The sequence below is a fragment of the Oncorhynchus keta genome, chromosome 15 (assembly GCF_023373465.1).
Source record: "Oncorhynchus keta strain PuntledgeMale-10-30-2019 chromosome 15, Oket_V2, whole genome shotgun sequence".
In the NCBI taxonomy this organism is placed as follows: domain Eukaryota; kingdom Metazoa; phylum Chordata; class Actinopteri; order Salmoniformes; family Salmonidae; genus Oncorhynchus; species Oncorhynchus keta.
In genome coordinates, this window is record NC_068435.1 from 9,749,769 (window position 1) to 9,764,751 (window position 14,983).

Consider the following 14,983-nt stretch of genomic DNA (forward strand, 5'->3'; position numbering starts at 1 on the left):
GTCCTCATAACTAACCTGAACCGTATTAAAGACATGTCCTCATAACTAACCTGAACCATATTAAACAAATGTCCTCATAACTAACCTGAACCATATTAAAGACATGTCCTCATAACTAACCTGAACCATATTAAAGACGTGTCCTCATAACTAACCTGAACCATATTAAAGACATGTCCTCATAACTAACCTGAACCATATTAAAGACATGTCCTCATAACTAACCTGAACCATATTAAAGACATGTCCTCATAACTAACCTGAACCATATTAAAGACATGTCCTCATAACTAACCTGAACCATATTAAAGACATGTCCTCATAACTAACCTGAACCATATTAAAGACATGTCCTCATAACTAACCTGAACCATATTAACGATTAAAGACATGTCCTCATAACTAACCTGAACCATATTAAAGAAATGTCCTCATAACTAACCTGAACCTTATTAACGATTAAAGACATGTCCTCATAACTAACCTGAACCATATTAAAGACATGTCCTCACAACTAACCTGAACCGTATTAAAGACATGTCCTCATAACTAACCTGAACCATATTAAAGACATGTCCTCATAACTAACCTGAACCATATTAAAGACATGTCCTCATAACTAACCTGAACCATATTAAAGACATGTCCTCATAACTAACCTGAACCGTATTAAAGACATGTCCTCATAACTAACCTGAACCATATTAAAGACATGTCCTCATAACTAACCTGAACCATATTAAAGACATGTCCTCATAACTAACCTGAACCATATTAAAGACATGTCCTCATAACTAACCTGAACCATATTAACGATTAAAGACATGTCCTCATAACTAACCTGAACCATATTAAAGAAATGTCCTCATAACTAACCTGAACCTTATTAATGATTAAAGACATGTCCTCATAACTAACCTGAACCATATTAAAGAAATGTCCTCATAACTAACCTGAACCATATTAACGATTAAAGACATGTCCTCATAACTAACCTGAACCATATTAAAGACATGTCCTCATAACTAACCTGAACCGTATTAAAGACATGTCCTCATAACTAACCTGAACCATATTAAAGACATGTCCTCATAACTAACCTGAACCGTATTAAAGACATGTCCTCATAACTAACCTGAACCATATTAAAGACATGTCCTCATAACTAACCTGAACCATATTAACGATTAAAGACATGTCCTCATAACTAACCTGAACCATATTAAAGACATGTCCTCATAACTAACCTGAACCATATTAACGATTAAAGACATGTCCTCATAACTAACCTGAACCATATTAAAGACATGTCCTCATAACTAACCTGAACCATATTAAAGACATGTCCTCATAACTAACCTGAACCGTATTAAAGACATGTCCTCATAACTAACCTGAACCGTATTAAAGACATGTCCTCATAACTAACCTGAACCGTATTAAAGACATGTCCTCATAACTAACCTGAACCGTATTAAAGACATGTCCTCATAACTAACCTGAACCGTATTAAAGACATGTCCTCATAACTAACCTGAACCATATTAAAGACATGTCCTCATAACTAACTTGAACCATATTAAAGACATGTCCTCATAACTAACCTGAACCATATTAAAGACATGTCCTCATAACTAACCTGAACCATATTAAAGACATGTCCTCATAACTAACCTGAACCATATTAAAGACATGTCCTCATAACTAACCTGAACCATATTAAAGACATGTCCTCATAACTAACCTGGACCATATTAACGATTAAAGACATGTCCTCATAACTAACCTGAACCATATTAAAGACATGTCCTCATAACTAACCTGAACCATATTAAAGACATGTCCTCATAACTAACCTGAACCATATTAACGATTAAAGACATGTCCTCATAACTAACCTGAACCATATTAAAGACATGTCCTCATAACTAACCTGAACCGTATTAAAGACATGTCCTCATAACTAACCTGAACCATATTAAAGACATGTCCTCATAACTAACCTGAACCATATTAACGATTAAAGACATGTCCTCATAACTAACCTGAACCATATTAAAGACATGTCCTCATAACTAACCTGAACCATATTAAAGACATGTCCTCATAACTAACCTGAACCATATTAAAGACATGTCCTCATAACTAACCTGAACCGTATTAAAGACATGTCCTCATAACTAACCTGAACCATATTAACGATTAAAGACATGTCCTCATAACTAACCTGAACCATATTAAACAAATGTCCTCATAACTAACCTGAACCATATTAAAGACATGTCCTCATAACTAACCTGAACCATATTAAAGACGTGTCCTCATAACTAACCTGAACCATATTAAAGACATGTCCTCATAACTAACCTGAACCATATTAAAGACATGTCCTCATATCTAACCTGAACCGTATTAAAGACATGTCCTCATAACTAACCTGAACCATATTAAAGACATGTCCTCATAACTAACCTGAACCGTATTAAACAAATGTCCTCATAACTAACCTGAACCATATTAAAGACATGTCCTCATAACTAACCTGAACCATATTAACGATTAAAGACATGTCCTCATAACTAACCTGAACCATATTAAAGACATGTCCTCATAACTAACCTGAACCGTATTAAAGACATGTCCTCATAACTAACCTGAACCATATTAAAGACATGTCCTCATAACTAACCTGAACCATATTAAAGACATGTCCTCATAACTAACCTGAACCATATTAAAGACATGTCCTCATAACTAACCTGGACCATATTAAAGACATGTCCTCATAACTAACCTGAACCATATTAAAGACATGTCCTCATAACTAACCTGAACCGTATTAAAGACATGTCTTCATAACTAACCTGAACCGTATTAAAGACATGTCCTCATAACTAACCTGGACCATATTAAAGACATGTCCTCATAACTAACCTGAACCGTATTAAAGACATGTCCTCATAACTAACCTGAACCATATTAAAGACATGTCCTCATAACTAACCTGGACCATATTAACGATTAAAGACATGTCCTCATAACTAACCTGAACCATATTAAAGACATGTCCTCATAACTAACCTGAACCATATTAACGATTAAAGACATGTCCTCATAACTAACCTGAACCGTATTAAAGACATGTCCTCATAACTAACCTGAACCTATTAAAGACATGTCCTCAAACTAACCTGAACCATATTAAAGACATGTCCTCATAACTAACCTGAACCATATTAAAGACATGTCCTCATAACTAACCTGAACCGTATTAAAGACATGTCCTCATAACTAACCTGAACCATATTAAAGACATGTCCTCATAACTAACCTGAACCATATTAAAGACATGTCCTCATAACTAACCTGAACCATATTAAAGACATGTCCTCATAACTAACCTGAACCATATTAAAGACATGTCCTCATAACTAACCTGAACCATATTAAAGACATGTCCTCATAACTAACCTGAACCATATTAAAGACATGTCCTCATAACTAACCTGAACCATATTAACGATTAAAGACATGTCCTCATAACTAACCTGAACCATATTAAAGACATGTCCTCATAACTAACCTGAACCATATTAAAGACATGTCCTCATAACTAACCTGAACCATATTAAAGACATGTCCTCATAACTAACCTGAACCTCATAACTAACCGTTAAAGACATGTCCTCATAACTAACCTGAACCGTATTAAAGACATGTCCTCATAACTAACCTGAACCATATTAAAGACATGTCCTCATAACTAACCTGAACCATATTAAAGACATGTCCTCATAACTAACCTGAACCGTATTAAAGACATGTCCTCATAACTAACCTGAACCATATTAAAGACATGTCCTCATAACTAACCTGAACCGTATTAAAGACATGTCCTCATAACTAACCTGAACCATATTAACGATTAAAGACATGTCCTCATAACTAACCTGAACCGTATTAAAGACATGTCCTCATAACTAACCTGAACCATATTAAAGACATGTCCTCATAACTAACCTGAACCATATTAAAGACATGTCCTCATAACTAACCTGAACCGTATTAAAGACATGTCCTCATAACTAACCTGAACCATATTAAAGACATGTCCTCATAACTAACCTGAACCATATTAAAGACATGTCCTCATAACTAACCTGAACCGTATTAAAGACATGTCCTCATAACTAACCTGAACCATATTAAAGACATGTCCTCATAACTAACCTGAACCATATTAAAGACATGTCCTCATAACTAACCTGAACCATATTAAAGACATGTCCTCATAACTAACCTGAACCATATTAAAGACATGTCCTCATAACTAACCTGAACCATATTAAAGACATGTCCTCATAACTAACCTGAACCATATTAAAGACATGTCCTCATAACTAACCTGAACCATATTAAAGACATGTCCTCATAACTAACCTGAACCGTATTAAAGACATGTCCTCATAACTAACCTGAACCATGTCCTCATAACTAACCTGAACCATAAAGACATGTCCTCATAACTAACCTGAACCATATTAAAGACATGTCCTCATAACTAACCTGAACCTGAACCTCATATATTAAAGACATGTCCTCATAACTAACCTGAACCATATTAACGATTAAAGACATGTCCTCATAACTAACCTGAACCATATTAAAGACATGTCCTCATAACTAACCTGAACCATATTAAAGACATGTCCTCATAACTAACCTGAACCATATTAAAGACATGTCCTCATAACTAACCTGAACCATATTAAAGACATGTCCTCATAACTAACCTGAACCATATTAAAGACATGTCCTCATAACTAACCTGAACCATATTAAAGAAATGTCCTCATAACTAACCTGAACCATATTAACGATTAAAGACATGTCCTCATAACTAACCTGAACCATATTAAAGACATGTCCTCATAACTAACCTGAACCGTATTAAAGACATGTCCTCATAACTAACCTGAACCATATTAAAGACATGTCCTCATAACTAACCTGAACCATATTAAACATGTCCTCATAACTAACCTGAACCATATTAACGATTAAAGACATGTCCTCATAACTAACCTGAACCATATTAAAGACATGTCCTCATAACTAACCTGAACCATATTAAAGACATGTCCTCATAACTAACCTGAACCATATTAAAGACATGTCCTCATAACTAACCTGAACCATATTAAAGACATGTCCTCATAACTAACCTGAACCATATTAAAGACATGTCCTCATAACTAACCTGAACCATATTAAAGACATGTCCTCATAACTAACCTGAACCGTATTAAAGACATGTCCTCATAACTAACCTGAACCATATTAAAGACATGTCCTCATAACTAACCTGAACCATATTAAAGACATGTCCTCATAACTAACCTGAACCGTATTAAAGACATGTCCTCATAACTAACCTGAACCATATTAAAGACATGTCCTCATAACTAACCTGAACCATATTAAAGACATGTCCTCATAACTAACCTGAACCATATTAAAGACATGTCCTCATAACTAACCTGAACCATATTAAAGACATGTCCTCATAACTAACCTGAACCGTATTAAAGACATGTCCTCATAACTAACCTGAACCATATTAACGAGACATGTCCTCATAACTAACCTGAACCATATTAAAGACATGTCCTCATAACTAACCTGAACCATATTAACGATTAAAGACATGTCCTCATAACTAACCTGAACCATATTAAAGACATGTCCTCATAACTAACCTGAACCATATTAAAGACATGTCCTCATAACTAACCTGAACCATATTAAATTAAAGACATGTCCTCATAACTAACCTGAACCATATTAAAGACATGTCCTCATAACTAACCTGAACCGATTAAAGACATGTCCTCATAACTAACCTGAACCATATTAAAGACATGTCCTCATAACTAACCTGAACCATATTAAAGACATGTCCTCATAACTAACCTGAACCGTATTAAAGACATGTCCTCATAACTAACCTGAACCATATTAAAGACATGTCCTCATAACTAACCTGAACCGTATTAAAGACATGTCCTCATAACTAACCTGAACCATATTAACCTCATAACTAACCTGAACCATATTAAAGACATGTCCTCATAACTAACCTGAACCATATTAAAGACATGTCCTCATAACTAACCTGAACCGTATTAAAGACATGTCCTCATAACTAACCTGAACCATATTAAAGACATGTCCTCATAACTAACCTGAACCATATTAAAGACATGTCCTCATAACTAACCTGAACCATATTAAAGACATGTCCTCATAACTAACCTGAACCATATTAAAGACATGTCCTCATAACTAACCTGAACCGTATTAAAGACATGTCCTCATAACTAACCTGAACCATATTAAAGACATGTCCTCATAACTAACCTGAACCATATTAAAGACATGTCCTCATAACTAACCTGAACCATATTAAAGACATGTCCTCATAACTAACCTGAACCATATTAAAGACATGTCCTCATAACTAACCTGAACCGTATTAAAGACATGTCCTCATAACTAACCTGAACCATATTAAAGACATGTCCTCATAACTAACCTGAACCATATTAAAGACATGTCCTCATAACTAACCTGAACCATATTAAAGACATGTCCTCATAACTAACCTGAACCGTATTAAAGACATGTCCTCATAACTAACCTGAACCATATTAACGATTAAAGACATGTCCCCATAACTAACCTGAACCATATTAAAGACATGTCCTCATAACTAACCTGAACCATATTAACGATTAAAGACATGTCCTCATAACTAACCTGAACCGTATTAAAGACATGTCCTCATAACTAACCTGAACCGTATTAAAGACATGTCCTCATAACTAACCTGAACCATATTAAAGACATGTCCTCATAACTAACCTGAACCATATTAAAGACATGTCCTCATAACTAACCTGAACCGTATTAAAGACATGTCCTCATAACTAACCTGAACCATATTAAAGACATGTCCTCATAACTAACCTGAACCATATTAAAGACATGTCCTCATAACTAACCTGAACCGTATTAAAGACATGTCCTCATAACTAACCTGAACCGTATTAAAGACATGTCCTCATAACTAACCTGAACCATATTAAAGACATGTCCTCATAACTAACCTGAACCATATTAAAGACATGTCCTCATAACTAACCTGAACCATATTAAAGACATGTCCTCATAACTAACCTGAACCGTATTAAAGACATGTCCTCATAACTAACCTGAACCATATTAACGATTAAAGACATGTCCTCATAACTAACCTGAACCATATTAAAGACATGTCCTCATAACTAACCTGAACCATATTAACGATTAAAGACATGTCCTCATAACTAACCTGAACCGTATTAAAGACATGTCCTCATAACTAACCTGAACCATATTAAAGACATGTCCTCATAACTAACCTGAACCATATTAAAGACATGTCCTCATAACTAACCTGAACCATATTAAAGACATGTCCTCATAACTAACCTGAACCATATTAACGATTAAAGACATGTCCTCATAACTAACCTGAACCGTATTAAAGACATGTCCTCATAACTAACCTGAACCATATTAAAGACATGTCCTCATAACTAACCTGAACCATATTAAAGACATGTCCTCATAACTAACCTGAACCATATTAACGATTAAAGACATGTCCTCATAACTAACCTGAACCATATTAAAGACATGTCCTCATAACTAACCTGAACCGTATTAAAGACATGTCCTCATAACTAACCTGAACCATATTAAAGACATGTCCTCATAACTAACCTGAACCGTATTAAAGACATGTCCTCATAACTAACCTGAACCATATTAACGATTAAAGACATGTCCTCATAACTAACCTGAACCATATTAAAGACATGTCCTCATAACTAACCTGAACCATATTAAAGACATGTCCTCATAACTAACCTGAACCATATTAAAGACATGTCCTCATAACTAACCTGAACCATATTAAAGACATGTCCTCATAACTAACCTGAACCGTATTAAAGACATGTCCTCATAACTAACCTGAACCATATTAAAGACATGTCCTCATAACTAACCTGAACCATATTAAAGACATGTCCTCATAACTAACCTGAACCATATTAAAGACATGTCCTCATAACTAACCTGAACCATATTAAAGACATGTCCTCATAACTAACCTGAACCGTATTAAAGACATGTCCTCATAACTAACCTGAACCATATTAACGATTAAAGACATGTCCCCATAACTAACCTGAACCATATTAAAGACATGTCCTCATAACTAACCTGAACCATATTAAATTAAAGACATGTCCTCATAACTAACCTGAACCATATTAAAGACATGTCCTCATAACTAACCTGAACCGTATTAAAGACATGTCCTCATAACTAACCTGAACCATATTAACGATTAAAGACATGTCCTCATTACTAACCTGAACCATATTAAAGACATGTCCTCATAACTAACCTGAACCGTATTAAAGACATGTCCTCATAACTAACCTGAACCATATTAAAGACATGTCCTCATAACTAACCTGAACCATATTAAAGACATGTCCTCATAACTAACCTGAACCGTATTAAAGACATGTCCTCATAACTAACCTGAACCATATTAAAGACATGTCCTCATAACTAACCTGAACCGTATTAAAGACATGTCCTCATAACTAACCTGAACCATATTAACGATTAAAGACATGTCCTCATAACTAACCTGAACCGTATTAAAGACATGTCCTCATAACTAACCTGAACCGTATTAAAGACATGTCCTCATAACTAACCTGAACCATATTAAAGACATGTCCTCATAACTAACCTGAACCATATTAAAGACATGTCCTCATAACTAACCTGAACCGTATTAAAGACATGTCCTCATAACTAACCTGAACCGTATTAAAGACATGTCCTCATAACTAACCTGAACCGTATTAAAGACATGTCCTCATAACTAACCTGAACCATATTAAAGACATGTCCTCATAACTAACCTGAACCATATTAAAGACATGTCCTCATAACTAACCTGAACCATATTAAAGACATGTCCTCATAACTAACCTGAACCATATTAAAGACATGTCCTCATAACTAACCTGAACCATATTAAAGACATGTCCTCATAACTAACCTGAACCATATTAACGATTAAAGACATGTCCTCATAACTAACCTGAACCATATTAAAGACATGTCCTCATAACTAACCTGAACCATATTAAAGACATGTCCTCATAACTAACCTGAACCGTATTAAAGACATGTCCTCATAACTAACCTGAACCATATTAACGATTAAAGACATGTCCTCATAACTAACCTGAACCATATTAAAGACATGTCCTCATAACTAACCTGAACCATATTAACGATTAAAGACATGTCCTCATAACTAACCTGAACCATATTAAAGACATGTCCTCATAACTAACCTGAACCCTATTAAAGACATGTCCTCATAACTAACCTGAACCATATTAACGATTAAAGACATGTCCTCATAACTAACCTGAACCATATTAAAGACATGTCCTCATAACTAACCTGAACCGTATTAAAGACATGTCCTCATAACTAACCTGAACCATATTAAAGACATGTCCTCATAACTAACCTGAACCATATTAAAGACATGTCCTCATAACTAACCTGAACCGTATTAAAGACATGTCCTCATAACTAACCTGAACCATATTAAAGACATGTCCTCATAACTAACCTGAACCATATTAAAGACATGTCCTCATAACTAACCTGAACCATATTAAAGACATGTCCTCATAACTAACCTGAACCATATTAAAGACATGTCCTCATAACTAACCTGAACCGTATTAAAGACATGTCCTCATAACTAACCTGAACCATATTAACGATTAAAGACATGTCCCCATAACTAACCTGAACCATATTAAAGACATGTCCTCATAACTAACCTGAACCATATTAACGATTAAAGACATGTCCTCATAACTAACCTGAACCGTATTAAAGACATGTCCTCATAACTAACCTGAACCATATTAAAGACATGTCCTCATAACTAACCTGAACCATATTAAAGACATGTCCTCATAACTAACCTGAACCGTATTAAAGACATGTCCTCATAACTAACCTGAACCATATTAACGAAAAGACATGTCCTCATAACTAACCTGAACCGTATTAAAGACATGTCCTCATAACTAACCTGAACCGTATTAAAGACATGTCCTCATAACTAACCTGAACCATATTAAAGACATGTCCTCATAACTAACCTGAACCATATTAACGATTAAAGACATGTCCTCATAACTAACCTGAACCATATTAAAGACATGTCCTCATAACTAACCTGAACCAAAAAAAACATGTCCTCATAACTAACCTGAACCATATTAAAGACATGTCCTCATAACTAACCTGAACCGTATTAAAGACATGTCCTCATAACTAACCTGAACCATATTAAAGACATGTCCTCATAACTAACCTGAACCGTATTAAAGACATGTCCTCATAACTAACCTGAACCATATTAAAGACATGTCCTCATAACTAACCTGAACCATATTAAAGACATGTCCTCATAACTAACCTGAACCGTATTAAAGACATGTCCTCATAACTAACCTGAACCATATTAAAGACATGTCCTCATAACTAACCTGAACCATATTATTAAAGACATGTCCTCATAACTAACCTGAACCATATTAAAGACATGTCCTCATAACTAACCTGAACCATATTAAAGACATGTCCTCATAACTAACCTGAACCATATTAAAGACATGTCCTCATAACTAACCTGAACCGTATTAAAGACATGTCCTCATAGCTAACCTGAACCATATTAAAGACATGTCCCCATAACTAACCTGAACCATATTAAAGACATGTCCTCATAACTAACCTGAACCATATTAAAGACATGTCCTCATTACTAACCTGAACCATATTAAAGACATGTCCTCATAACTAACCTGAACCATATTAAAGACATGTCCTCATTACTAACCTGAACCATATTAAAGACATGTCCTCATAACTAACCTGAACCGTATTAAACAAATGTCCTCATAACTAACCTGAACCATATTAAAGACATGTCCTCATAACTAACCTGAACCATATTAAAGACATGTCCTCATAGCTAACCTGAACCATATTAAAGACATGTCCCCATAACTAACCTGAACCATATTAAAGACATGTCCTCATAACTAACCTGAACCGTATTAACGATTAAAGACATGTCCCCATAACTAACCTGAACCATATTAAAGACATGTCCTCATAACTAACCTGAACCATATTAAAGACATGTCCTCATAACTAACCTGAACCATATTAAAGACATGTCCTCATAACTAACCTGAACCATTAACGATTAAAGACATGTCCCCATAACTAACCTGAACCATATTAAAGACATGTCCTCATAACTAACCTGAACCATATTAACGATTAAAGACATGTCCCCATAACTAACCTGAACCATATTAAAGACATGTCCTCATAACTAACCTGAACCATATTAAAGACATGTCCTCATAACTAACCTGAACCGTATTAAAGACATGTCCTCATAACTAACCTGAACCATATTAACGATTAAAGACATGTCCTCATAACTAACCTGAACCATATTAAAGACATGTCCTCATAACTAACCTGAACCGTATTAAAGACATGTCCTCATAACTAACCTGAACCATATTAAAGACATGTCCTCATAACTAACCTGAACCGTATTAAAGACATGTCCTCATAACTAACCTGAACCATATTAACGATTAAAGACATGTCCTCATAACTAACCTGAACCGTATTAAAGACATGTCCTCATAACTAACCTGAACCGTATTAAAGACATGTCCTCATAACTAACCTGAACCATATTAAAGACATGTCCTCATAACTAACCTGAACCATATTAAAGACATGTCCTCATAACTAACCTGAACCATATTAACGATTAAAGACATGTCCTCATAACTAACCTGAACCATATTAAAGACATGTCCTCATAACTAACCTGAACCGTATTAAAGACATGTCCTCATAACTAACCTGAACCATATTAAAGACATGTCCTCATAACTAACCTGAACCATATTAAAGACATGTCCTCATAACTAACCTGAACCGTATTAAAGACATGTCCTCATAACTAACCTGAACCATATTAAAGACATGTCCTCATAACTAACCTGAACCATATTAAAGACATGTCCTCATAACTAACCTGAACCATATTAAAGACATGTCCTCATAACTAACCTGAACCATATTAAAGACATGTCCTCATAACTAACCTGAACCGTATTAAAGACATGTCCTCATAACTAACCTGAACCATATTAACGATTAAAGACATGTCCCCATAACTAACCTGAACCATATTAAAGACATGTCCTCATAACTAACCTGAACCATATTAACGATTAAAGACATGTCCTCATAACTAACCTGAACCATATTAAAGACATGTCCTCATAACTAACCTGAACCGTATTAAAGACATGTCCTCATAACTAACCTGAACCATATTAACGATTAAAGACATGTCCTCATAACTAACCTGAACCATATTAAAGACATGTCCTCATAACTAACCTGAACCGTATTAAAGACATGTCCTCATAACTAACCTGAACCGTATTAAAGACATGTCCTCATAACTAACCTGAACCGTATTAAAGACATGTCCTCATAACTAACCTGAACCGTATTAAAGACATGTCCTCATAACTAACCTGAACCATATTAAAGACATGTCCTCATAACTAACCTGAACCATATTAAAGACATGTCCTCATAACTAACCTGAACCATATTAACGATTAAAGACATGTCCTCATAACTAACCTGAACCATATTAAAGACATGTCCTCATAACTAACCTGAACCGTATTAAAGACATGTCCTCATAACTAACCTGAACCATATTAAAGACATGTCCTCATAACTAACCTGAACCATATTAAAGACATGTCCTCATAACTAACCTGAACCGTATTAAAGACATGTCCTCATAACTAACCTGAACCGTATTAAAGACATGTCCTCATAACTAACCTGAACCGTATTAAAGACATGTCCTCATAACTAACCTGAACCGTATTAAAGACATGTCCTCATAACTAACCTGAACCGTATTAAAGACATGTCCTCATAACTAACCTGAACCATATTAAAGACATGTCCTCATAACTAACCTGAACCATATTAAAGACATGTCCTCATAACTAACCTGAACCGTATTAAAGACATATCCTCATAACTAACCTGAACCATATTAACGATTAAAGACATGTCCTCATAACTAACCTGAACCATATTAAAGACATGTCCTCATAACTAACCTGAACCGTATTAAAGACATGTCCTCATAACTAACCTGAACCGTATTAAAGACATGTCCTCATAACTAACCTGAACCATATTAACGATTAAAGACATGTCCCCATAACTAACCTGAACCATATTAAAGACATGTCCTCATAACTAACCTGAACCATATTAACGATTAAAGACATGTCCTCATAACTAACCTGAACCATATTAAAGACATGTCCTCATAACTAACCTGAACCGTATTAAAGACATGTCCTCATAACTAACCTGAACCATATTAACGATTAAAGACATGTCCTCATAACTAACCTGAACCATATTAAAGACATGTCCTCATAACTAACCTGAACCGTATTAAAGACATGTCCTCATAACTAACCTGAACCATATTAAAGACATGTCCTCATAACTAACCTGAACCATATTAAAGACATGTCCTCATAACTAACCTGAACCGTATTAAAGACATGTCCTCATAACTAACCTGAACCATATTAAAGACATGTCCTCATAACTAACCTGAACCATATTAAAGACATGTCCTCATAACTAACCTGAACCATATTAAAGACATGTCCTCATAACTAACCTGAACCATATTAAAGACATGTCCTCATAACTAACCTGAACCGTATTAAAGACATGTCCTCATAACTAACCTGAACCATATTAACGATTAAAGACATGTCCCCATAACTAACCTGAACCATATTAAAGACATGTCCTCATAACTAACCTGAACCATATTAACGATTAAAGACATGTCCTCATAACTAACCTGAACCGTATTAAAGACATGTCCTCATAACTAACCTGAACCATATTAAAGACATGTCCTCATAACTAACCTGAACCATATTAAAGACATGTCCTCATAACTAACCTGAACCGTATTAAAGACATGTCCTCATAACTAACCTGAACCATATTAACGATTAAAGACATGTCCTCATAACTAACCTGAACCGTATTAAAGACATGTCCTCATAACTAACCTGAACCGTATTAAAGACATGTCCTCATAACTAACCTGAACCATATTAAAGACATGTCCTCATAACTAACCTGAACCATATTAACGATTAAAGACATGTCCTCATAACTAACCTGAACCATATTAAAGACATGTCCTCATAACTAACCTGAACCAAAAAAAACATGTCCTCATAACTAACCTGAACCATATTAAAGACATGTCCTCATAACTAACCTGAACCGTATTAAAGACATGTCCTCATAACTAACCTGAACCATATTAAAGACATGTCCTCATAACTAACCTGAACCGTATTAAAGACATGTCCTCATAACTAACCTGAACCATATTAAAGACATGTCCTCATAACTAACCTGAACCATATTAAAGACATGTCCTCATAACTAACCTGAACCGTATTAAAGACATGTCCTCATAACTAACCTGAACCATATTAAAGACATGTCCTCATAACTAACCTGAACCATATTAAAGACATGTCCTCATAACTAACCTGAACCATATTAAAGACATGTCCTCATAACTAACCTGAACCATATTAAAGACATGTCCTCATTACTAACCTGAACCATATTAAAG

General features: G+C 34.9%; 1 protein-coding gene and 1 long non-coding RNA gene across 10 annotated transcripts in view; one reads left to right on the top strand and one right to left on the bottom strand.

The window, feature by feature from the left end:
• Positions 1 to 14,983, top strand: part of LOC118395167 (activated CDC42 kinase 1-like) — a 178,421-nt gene that overhangs the window by 130,236 nt on the left and 33,202 nt on the right. The window lies entirely within an intron of this gene.
• Positions 10,767 to 14,983, bottom strand: part of LOC127907563 (uncharacterized) — a 6,732-nt gene continuing 2,515 nt past the window's right edge. The window contains exons 2-3 of the long non-coding RNA XR_008064861.1: positions 11,171 to 11,352; positions 10,767 to 11,135 (exon numbers count right to left, since the gene is read on the bottom strand). This is a non-coding gene — a long non-coding RNA (uncharacterized LOC127907563). The remainder of the gene's footprint in view (positions 11,136 to 11,170; positions 11,353 to 14,983) is intronic.